Below are 11,868 nucleotides of genomic sequence, written 5' to 3' on the forward strand. Positions count from 1 at the left end.
GTATTAAGGAACCTGTCTTTCAAAATTAATTCCTGGCTATCCCACTTCAACCAGTGTCTGTCACTAGCAGTTAAATAATTTCCCCCTGCTTTTCAGGTCTCTTAGGAAAAAAAAATATCACTGGCAACTTGGAAATGTTATTCAGAGATCAAAAATACTTACAGTCCTAGAAGTAACAACCATTCTGTACTGCAGTATTCATTAGAGATTTTAAATAGGGGTATGCAGCCAGAGAGCCAATTTGCCTCCTAATGGCTGCATAATCCCTCAGGGATAGTTTTTTAACCCTCATCTCTTGTCAAACATTCTTAATACAAAAGCAGAAAAGAATACCCAAAACACCCTCAGCTAAAGAGAGCGTTTTCAAACATATGCATTGCATTTTTGTATACAATCTGCTGAGTCACATATTAGAATTGAGGAGGAACATAATCATTCTCTAAATATTTATCTTTCAGTCCTCTATTGCAGCCTGTTTCAATGACACTACTTCCACTTTCATAGAAATGTATATTTTTAACAATTCAATACATGTAAAATATGAAGTAGCTCATAAACCACCATTCATTTTGGCTTACTACATCTTCATATGAACAGTTTGCAAAAAGTTTGATATCAAGAGAGCTGTTATTATAACCAACAGCTTCAGAAATGTCTCTAACATCCAACTCAATCATCAGTTATTCAGCCTCAGAATCACACACTGACCTCAGCTCAAAACAGACAAGAGCCTCTCTGAACTTATACAAACTTCAGGGACTGCTGCTAAAGTGATTTTAAAAGAAAAAAGATTGACAATAGAGAAAACCCCAGTACATTCAGAGTCATGAAGATACAAACATACCCAAACATGTTACAAATTCCCTCAATTGCTCTCTGTATATGTAGGTCAACTGACATCAAAGGCACTTGTCCCAGCTGGGGAATTTTAGCAGTATGAACAGCAGAAAACACAGTCATGCTTTTGGCAGAACAACCAAAGCCTAAAAACAAAGCCATTGATCCTGCCCATGGAAATGTTATATATTCTTCATACCTTCCAGGAAAATGTCTGCAAAACCAGTGATTGAAGGAAGGCAGCAGTCAGACTGAGCAAACAGGAAAGCCTTCTGTTATCTGCCAAACAGGGAAAGGGAATTAATTAATGGGAAAACAGCAGCTAAGTGCCTGTATCACTTCTTAAAATGAGACCTAAGCCTCTATGTCATATAGGATATTTCTGAGGATTTACCCAGAACTTGGAGGGTTTGTGTAGCACCTGTCCCAAGGGGTTCTGGTCCATGACCACTCCTGAGCACTGCTGCCAGCTTTAGGCTGGACAAAGGGCTGGGACAAGGACTGCACTTACCACAAGCCCACTGTCTCTGTGTCTACCTCAGCTATTTAGTGGAAGAAAAGTGCTTCAAATAGCAAGGCAGTGCCAAGAAAGGTTTTCCATTTGCTTTCACATTGTTTGGCCCCTGAACTCCCTTAAAATATCTGCATAGAAGGTGGTATTTTAAATTGCCAGCAACTCGTTCAGCTGCAATTCCCCATTTGGGACCTGGCTTCCTGCATGCTGCCCACAGCAATCCAAGAGAGCACACTTGGCTTGGCTGGGGCTGCACAGAGTCCTGTGCATGGAAAAACAAAGAGAATTGTGCCAGCTTCCCATTCTTCCCTTCTGACTGTTCTCTGTGATTGAGCTTCAGCTCAATGGACTTGCTGTAGGTCCCTGTGTTCCATCCCCTCAGTGACATTACCACTGACAACTCTACCATTCTTTTGTTATTGCTTAATATTGTTTGATACTAATTTTATCCTTTTTTTCCCCCCTCCCTCTTTCAATTCAATATACCAATTTTCTTCTACCTCACCAACATAATTTTTTCCTGTCATTATCTTCGTATCATATTACTGGAGGCTTGATGTGCTTAACTTGAAAATTCAGTTTAAATTCCCCTCTGACCCAACTTTATCTTTGCATTAACCCCATATCCTTGCATATGGGGTCACTCCAGCTGGTTTTTCTCTCACTTCTATTTTGCTCCTCTATCTACACAGATCTTGCTCACCTCTTTCAGGATGCTGTCCTACAATCAATCAACACTGCATTAACACTGGAGGTATGAAGGACACAATTCTGTCAATATGTATTGCCTACTTTAACCTGTTGCTTCAACTAAAAGAAAAAGAGGGGGAGGGATCAGGAGAAAGGACTTTCTGGTCTAGGTGTGACTGAGCCTCTATCTAGTGTTGCTCCCTGATTGTGTTGCAAGAGGATAATATAAATTCCATTCTGATAAGCACATGGATCAGGCAGACCTCTGGGTGTTGTTTTTCCATCTTGATTATTTGTGTCTAATTTGGGAACTGCCATGATACAAATACACACAGATTTGTTATTAGCTCTCACGGTAATGACAGGTTACAAAGACAGTTAAGTATAAGTTAAGAGTTGTGCTAGTTGGGTTCCCAGGGTAACACCTGGGAAGTTCTGATGTCCATGGCTACAGATGAAAGAAGGAAGGAGTCCTGCTTAGCACACCTACAGTGCATTAGTAAAACTCTATAAACACTGAAAGGGTCGTTTTGCTTGGGAGAAGGGGAGTTGTGTTCTGGGCTGTTTGGTTTTTAGCAGGGGGTGGAGGGAGCTTACTCTAAATATTACAGAATTGTAATCCCACATGTTTGAAAAATAAACTGAATACCAGAATGCCAATGCCAACTTTTATGTAACACAACACCAGAGAACCAGACATCTTGTTAGGTGCTCCACCTAACAACCTAAGCCCTTGGATCAATTCTATTCTGTGCACTGCCATTCCTACACTACAGGCACATTCCTGCACAAATGTTATTCTCCGCTCAGAATTTGATTTACTTGAAATAATCCCTTTTAAAGAGCAAGACTTAATCTCTGGAATGATCTTCTGTGTTGGCCAGACCTCTAGTACTTTGTAATGTGTGTGTTCTACAGATGAAGTGTTACAATAGGTAAGGTGGCAGCACTGGCTGGTGCAGTCTGGGAACAGAGAGTGAATGCAGGCATGAGCAGAGTGCTCATGAACAAATCCCAGTTAAGCTCTGCCCCCCTGGGCTGCTGCCTTGCACTGCTGTGGTTTGCTGTGTGACCTTAGACTGCTGCCTTCCCACTGATCAGGCCCCATCTTTCTACTGTCAGCTCTTCACAGCAAAGTTTAAGCATTGCATGTGCTAAAGAAAATGGTAAACAACATTAATTACTTCACCAAGATACAAAAATAAATTGGACTCATCAAATTGTTTCCAGTTTATCTTCATCTGTTTCACACAAAGCCTATGTTACAAGAAAGGTGATGTAACCTTGTTTAAGGGGTGTATTTTAGCAATCACTGTGACTGACAAAGACATGTTTGACATGCCCTGAAGTTACTTCCCATGCACAGTCTCCAAGTGCCTCTCACATAAGAGCCTGACAGCAAATGCTCTTCAGAGTAAAACATCTACCTCTCCACCAGATGGCTGCATCTTGAAGTGATGGCTACAAGTTTCCTTGAATATCCTGATACTGTTTCATCACCAGATTTCCCTTCAGCTACTTCTCAATAATTGTGTGTGCTGTTCAGTTCCCCCCTTCTGCCACCTTCATGCATATCTGACTACAACCTTGGCTCGAAGTCTAACTTACTGTCAACTGTTTTCTTAGTATGAATTCTAACTTACTTTCAAATATTTTCTTCCTCACCAGTGTAAATAACACCACCATGCTCATTCCTTTATCTTTCAATCTCAGTGGCTCCTTTGATCCCAAGCCTATTGGCACATGAAGTTTTTCTCCACAAAGAGCCAGATGCTTGAGTGACTTTGGATCCTAAATCAAGACAAGGGAGTAACAAAGCAAAATATTAGCTAAGATTATAGTTATAGTCAGAAAGAAACTCCTACTCACAAAAGCCAGTAACAAGCAAAGCTTTCTTGGGACACACACCCAGAGCCTAAATAAAGCCTCTAGCACTTGACAAAGCTCATGAAGTTTAGGTCATTGTGGTGTAACCCATGGCACTGGCTGTCCCCTGTTCAGGGCAAACAGCACAAAATCAATCATCTGTGCTCTGTCAAGAAGGAAGCAAACCCCTCTATTACTCTCAGCTAACACGGGCCACCAACTTCAAATGTGCTGTAGGCTTGTCCTCCTGACTCAGCCCAGGCCACTGCACCTTCTTTCCTTCTCTTTGGCAGCAGAACTAGAGTAAGCCAGAGAGGTTTGCACGTTAAATGACACAGAGATCCAGCCAGGAAGATGCATCACAACAAATGTAAACCAGCAACTGAGATAACAAGTACAGCAAAACCTAGAAAAGTAACTCCTCTGGCATATGTTACTCATGAGTATCACTTGTATCTGGAGCTCAAGTCCATTTCTAACCTCTGCTGTGAATCACCAGCAGTTTGTGGTTTTTCAGTGCACCTCATGGGAGCGATCATCCAGTGACGAGGAGAGGTCTCCTAGCTACACACAAACACAGAAATGAAACACTTGCCAAACCCCTTGTACTGCTTTTGGAGCCTTGAAAAAACTCCAGTCTTTGCACTGAATGAGAGAGTGGCAGGATACAGAAACAAACAGTCACTATGTGTGTAACCATGTGTCAGGGCATTTCCCCAGTCCCTGGGGACGTCCTGATGCCCTGCTGGAGAGCCAGCTGCCTTTTCACTCAGAGATCAGTCTGAGACAAAACCAGGTCTGTCAAGCCTTGTCAGCTATTCCAGTTTACTGTCTGTTCTCAGATTATCACAAATACCTTCAGCCACAGTTTAATGTACTTTGGGTTGGAGAGCTGCAGCTCCATCTGAATCCAGGTATGATGCTGCCTTTGGTCCTAGAACTAATCCTTTACCTGGCTAAAAAGATCCAATCTCAAAACCAAACCCACTATGCTGAGTTCAGCTTTCTCAGTACTATCAGCACAATGCTGCTGCTATAAACAGGCTACCAGTATATATTACAACATTAAGGAGAGATTTTGAACCCATTTAGATATCAGAGTGCTTAAAACTATCACAGCTGCCAGCTCTAAAATAATGTTCCCCAGCCAGCCACCACACTGGAAAACACTGCAGAAAACATTACCAGTGCACGTAGGAGCCCCTGACATCATCCAGAACAGAGCAGCATGAATAATCACTGCAGCTTTTGGCCTGTCTTGCCAAAGGACAGAAACAGCTACAAAAGATGGAAGCTGCCAAAAGTCCTCAGGGAATTTTTTCCTAGGAATAGTGTTAAAAGCTTGGAGTCTTTTGTGCTTCATTGTTTCCCATCATTATGTGCTCTTTCCACTTTAGTGACTCACAACACAAACAGTCCCATGGTTTGGATTAGTCTCCTGGCCTCTGCCAAAGTACTGGGGAGGCTGTCACACCTTAAATATGCACCTAAGAATCCTGGGGAATAATTCTGAAAGGTTCAAGAATCTAATTAAGCACCACCTAAACTTACTCTGAAAATGCTTTCACACCAAGTTCCTATGGCAAAGCCACAGGCTGCTAACTGCATGCTGCAAAAATCATCTCCTTGTTGTTTAACATCATGCCACCTCTGAAATGACCCAGGAAAATGAATTTCAAAATCCCTTACAGTGAGAAGTTCATTGAGAGAAGTCAACATACAATTTCTACAGCAATCTGGAACACAGCTGGAAATTTTCAATTAAAATCAATGATTCTGTGAAATAGCAAGAAAAGGTTTTTTTGTGGCTTGTTTCAAAACACATCAACTTTGTTTTAGTACAAAACAGCATAAACCACAGGATTTTGAGAAAGTTCTTGCATGATCTGAACTTCATTACCTAAATGAGGATCAGCTGAGGTACTAGCTGGGAATGAATGATGCCTTGCAAGACAAAGGAATGTCACAGATTCCTAATTACACAGCATTGTCTACAGTGATGTTTTTGTTGCTCTTTCAAGTGGCATCTTACAGCTTTAGATGAAAATTAAGGCAAGGAGAGTTGACTTCAAAAAGCTGTTGATTGAGTGGCTGCTACCAAGAGATTTGTTTCTGCCAGGCAGGCTAAGACTTGTTTTTCCAGGTCAGAAGCACAGGTGTGAATTCTAAAACCAGAGATCTCTTCCTCTAATGAGTAAGAAAAAGTATATTGAAAGCCTATTGCTTTACCATGGAGTACACATAATTCTTAACATTTTCCCATTTGATTGCAGATAAGCCTTCAGGAAACACTTCTACTGGAGCTGGACAATTGCAGTGCTGTGCCCTGCTTGCCGGTAGCCAGAGCTCACATCAGGGACAGGTGAGGAGACAGAACAAAAGGCTGCAGTGCCAACACAACTACAGATCATTTTTCAAACTATTTCTCAACACTAAGGTTTCTTTTCCTAATGCTACCACCCCCTGCAGTAAGTTATGAATCCAAGAATGAGCGGCCATCAGTGTGCACAGAGTAACTGAGCCAGAGCAGCAGAGGAGAGCTCAGCTGGCTGAGCAGCAAGGACAGCCATGGAAAGGCAGCCAGCCATCATCCTCCCTTCCCTGGGCTGGGAGGCTGCACCAAAGAGAGCCCTGGGCAAGGGTTTGCCACTACAGAAATTCAGAAACCCAAATTTGAGCCACAGTCTGAAATATGCACACACACACACACACACACATGCAGACAGGAGCATGGAGCCACAGACATTCTTCAGGCCAAAGAAATGTGTACCACACTTTATCTTCTCAGTTTGGGCTGGTAGTAAACCTATAAATGGAAGACAATGTATATTTTTGATAACTAGGATATCAAGTGAATTATCTTCCCTGAAGAGGACAGGAAACAAGCTTATTTATTCATATACCCACCTGCAAATTTTCTGCTTGCTATTTAAACAACCAAAGAGGCTGGAGACAGGTCTACTGACCCACAAGGTGCTGCTTCTCCAGGGACAGCAGCAGTGCCAGTACAAAATTCTCTCCAGATCTCTCAACCTCCATGTGCTGCTTCTGCACTAAACAAATCACTCTGATCATCTCACTGTGCATTCTGCTTGGGTTACTTGCAAACAAGCTGAAGAATTGCAACTGTGATGTGAGCACTTGTTAATTTACAAATGGCTACAAAAGCTGTTGAAAGCAGCATGTGCAACTTTGCAGTAACTACACCTCCTCTTCATTTCACTGCTTCTGCTATAAACACAGAATATCCAGAGAGCTGCACAAGGTCACTGTCCTCCTGTCAGTCAAGGGAACACAACTGCAGTTAACTGCAAGGTTCTGAAATAAATAGGTTTTGACTGCTGAGGTAGCTTTTAACTACAAGACCTGCTCAGCCATGGGCTTCTGACAGCTTTTTCCTTCCCTCTTTTTTTAAGCTCAAATTTAATCCAATCATTAAAATATTTGTTGAAGTGCTCTGTCTGCTTGGCAGCATAGCCCACACCACAGACAGAGTGATGGGTGACTTATTTAGCAGGAATTTTTTTTTTGCATTCCTCCTGGGTTTTTTTTTTATATTTTGAATTGTTTGTGCAAAGATTTGGTAGGTGGAGCTTTTCAATCAATTGCAGCAGACCTGGCACAGGGTGGCACTCATGCTGTTCACTCAAAAATGTTAAAAATCATGAACAAACAGGAGTTTTCAACCTTTTAAAGGTTGCATCATTACTCCATATTTTGTTTTCAGTGATGAAATTAAATTCTAAACAAGTATTCTCATTTTATAGATGCTTTAAAATAGTTTCTGAAAAATACAACAGAAGCATTGATCTCTGTGTGAATTTGACTACACTGCTCCTTAAGATGGGTATTTCTAAATTGATTCACAGGAAATCCCTACATTGTTCTCTTTGTGTTGAAGTATATCAGAAGAACTGACATGGGAAGAAGCAAGAGAACTCAGTAAGAAAGGTTCTGCTGCACCATTCCTTCCAAACCATAGCAGAATGCACTGCAGCAGCAGCTGTGGCAGCAGCAAACCTTAAAGAGAGGAACAGACACAGCAAGACTTTCTGCTGGATCTGTTTGGGAAAACAGCTGAACTCTCAGGTACACAGATGCACCCTCACATCAGGGAATTAATCTGGAAACATCAATTCCAGCTGAGAACATGTGCTGCCAGCACCTGAGTCTGTGCCTGGATGGACAGAATTGGACATTTTTTCCTTCAGTTTTAAATCTGAAAAAGCACTAGAATGGTCAATACCTTTCTTTTTTTTCATAGTTGATCACCTAAAGGTACTTGCACATGAACCTACATATAAACTCTGAAAGTCTATTTTGAGATCACAAGGAGTTTTTATAAGGAAATGCCCACACATTGTGAGAGTTTGTACAGAGGGTGGGTATTTGACCCCTGTGCCCTCCCCAGGAACACCTTTAGTACCTGTGGGACAGATGGGAAAGAGCCTTCATGTGCCATTACTGCATCACCTTTGATGCTGTTTTGTGGAGGAATTCATGAGCTCCTTTTCTACCTGAACGTACAAATCTCACTGTTCTCATGGTGCTCACACAGTGCAGTGCTAGCAAAGCACTGGCTGCATTTAGATAAACTTATCAGCATCCTTAGAGTATCACAGGCTCATGTTTGCTCTCTGAAGGCATTCATTTCTAAAAACCTGAAATTATGCAAGAATTCAGGACTGTGTGGTGAAGGCAGTGATGGGGAATGCACAGGGAGTCTATAGGTGTCACTTCAAGGAAAATTCAAAAATACAATTTCAGTTAGATACCCTTGAGTATCGAAAGGCTTGAAACTCTCAGAAGTATTTCAAGGTTTATTAAAACCTACAACTATTTTAAAATCCTGTTCAAAGGTTCCTGATGATCCCTGCCATAGCAGATTTTACTCTTTTCTTCCTTCTCAAACTGCATTCACTGGGCAGCATGTGAGAAATGAGAGGCTTTGGTATGTGCTTGTTCTTGAGGCACAGGCAGGTGAGGTGACATTCCTGGCCATGCTGCCACACAACGGAGGGATCTCATGCACAGGTGAAAAACTGCTCAGCAGAAGTACCCTGAGCAGGCTGCAGTGAAACTGAGATGGATTCCTGCATGTTTGGAACAGCTGCCTCTGTGCACTGCAGTGACAGCACCCTTGGCAAGCAGAAGGAAGCAAAGAGGCCAATTGGATTTTACAGCTTTGGTCAACACTACCAGGGATCCTTCTCCTTCTGGCTCCCCTCAACAAGGGCATTGCCCATTTCAAAATAGAAAGGAATACTTGTCCTCTAGTAGGGCTATCAAAAATAGGAAATGCACACTTGTAAAACATGCTGTGAACACTCAGAAGGATGTGGCTGCTGTATTTCATTTCAAGAATCAGAGATGTCACTGGGGTCTGTAACAGCCCCTCCCTTCCCCACACAGTTACTGCAATCTTATGTTTTTTAAATACTGATTTTAAAGTGACACTGTTCTCCTAATATTTATTGAAATATTTTAATCACAAACAGTAACAAGACTGTTTTCTCTACTACCTCTGCTGTTCATGTCAGACAAAGCTGCTGTGCTGTCTTGGGGAAGAATGGGGCTTTCAGGCCTTTTCTTTTTTTATTTTTCACTCACTGTTAAGCAGAAGTATCAATACTGACAAATGCCCTGAAGGCTGCACTAGGACTGCTACTATTTAATTACACTAAATTATTCTACAATTTAACAATTGGCAGTATGTTTTAGTTCCATAAAACCTACAAAAATCCCTCAGCAAGGTATATGACAATGTGTCCTCACCCTACAGACACAGCCATGAGTGAGAGCAGCCTGAGATTACCTACAGACCTCCATAAGGCTCAGAAAGGCCAAGCAGGGCATCATTCAAATGCTTTATGCTCAAACAGACTGTCCCCTGGCCATCAAAGGTATTTTCTGGCACTGAGAAGGAAATTTAATTTGAGATGTATAATACAGCCATGTATTTTTGAAAACATTTCAGTGCAATGATTTGGACATACAGGAACAGAATTTGAACTTGCAAATAAAGTTTAAGAATCTCTGTAGAAAAATACATTCTAAGAGCAATGAAAAAAAAGGTGAATATATTTTTAGTACAGAGGGATTTAACACACCAGCAATGACAGTGGTTCTGGGAAGGACTGTACCCACACTATAGGAAAGGACATTTTATTAAGAAAGAAAGAGTTTAGTTATGTAACTTCTCAGAGAAACACCTGAGAAAGTTACACATGCAGGGGGAGAGACTGAAAATGGTGCAACTTCTACCAGCAGAACTAGAAGCAAGCTTAATGCAGGTCAGCACTCTGAAAGACTACACCTGACCTGACTTTTATATTCCTTTGGAAACAGGCTCCTACTTAAAACACAGGGCAAACAAATCAGAAGCAAAAGAAATAGCTCTTCAAATGGCTCAATAACTGTTACTGAGCTCACAGCATGGAGGTGGGCAGAGTCCCTTGCTGCTGCCATCTCCCACCTACTGTCACTTGGTCCCAGCTCTCTGTGCTTCCAGCTTTAGAAGAAGAGGAAAAAATGCAGCAAATCTTTCCTAATATATTTTACATAGACTGCTTCTATTCTATTCTAAAAGTGTTTGCAGCTAGACAGCAAAGGTGAAGAGATTTAGTCAGTCACATCAGAGAATGGAGGCAGTTTATCAGTGCACAGTGCAAATGACATCTAAAAACTCTCATTACTACAGAAATAAAGAAAAGTCAGATTCACAGCCAATAACCCACTCGCACAAAGAACTGATAAAGTTCCATGGTTTTGCAGGCCAATCACCTCAAATGCCAGGTCACTCATCTCCTCCAGTCCTCCAACACTAACCTCAAACTGTCTGAATGTGACACAAAGCCACCCATTTCATGTCCTGATGAACACCGGTGAATGGGGAGAACCAGACACCCACCAGAGGGAAAGCTCTGCTCAGAGACCTTCCTCCATTTCTGGTGTTTGCTGCTCAAGGCTGAAGCAGGAGAGCTGGTCATGGGCAGAGCCCCTCAGGGGCCGGCACTACTCAGTACTTCTGTGGCAAGCTGGATAACGTGACCAAGTCAATTCTGCTGGAGTTTGCAGATGACACCAAAGAGGGAAGAGGGGACAGATGAGCCACTCTACAGAGACACTTGGACAGCCCTCATGACCAGGCCAACAAGAACTGCAGGAGCTCTGCAGAGATGAAACCCTGCACCCAAAATGCAACAAAGCCAAGCAGCAGCACAGGCTGCTCCACTGTGTCGCAGACATCTTTTCATAAAAATCCTTCCTTTAGGATTTTCCCTTCTGGGAAGCTGAGGCCCCAGAAAGAGAATGTAAACAATGGTTATCTGCTGCTGTGGAATGCAACAGGTGAATTTCTGATTGGCCCATCTTGGATGTGTACAATTAATGGCCAATCAAGGACTGAGCTCTCTCTGTGACAGTCGGAGAGCTCCTCTGTTATTCTTTCTTCTCTGTTCTTACCTTAGCCAGCCTTCTGAAACTCTCCTTCTATTCCTTTTAGTACAGTTATAATGCAGCATATATATCATAAAATAACAAATCAAGCCTCCTGATCATGGAATCAACATTCTCATCTCTCTGTCTCATCCTGAAAACCCTTGTGACCACGGTCACACCACTGCAGTTCTACAATTAGTACATTTTAATTAGTCATGTACCAGTGTAAGGTAAAAGGCACAGAGACAGATGAACAAACAGACCATACATTTCTTCCTCATGAAACTGCATTGGGAAAGCAAATTCCAAACAAGTCTGGCAAAAAGTTTTATATATAAACAAACTGAAAAGTTCCTTGAATCCCCCAGACAGAGTCAGTTATCTGGGAAAAATGACTCACAGCTAAAGTATTCCTATTATGAGGAGGCTCTAAAGGCATTTAGGATTTTGAATCAGAACTATTTGTAAATTACAAACACAAGTTCAGCTTATCAATACTGGAGATAAAACAAGCAGTGGTC

This window comes from Zonotrichia leucophrys, chromosome 10 (assembly GCF_028769735.1).
Source record: "Zonotrichia leucophrys gambelii isolate GWCS_2022_RI chromosome 10, RI_Zleu_2.0, whole genome shotgun sequence".
Classification (NCBI taxonomy): Eukaryota; Metazoa; Chordata; class Aves; order Passeriformes; family Passerellidae; genus Zonotrichia; species Zonotrichia leucophrys.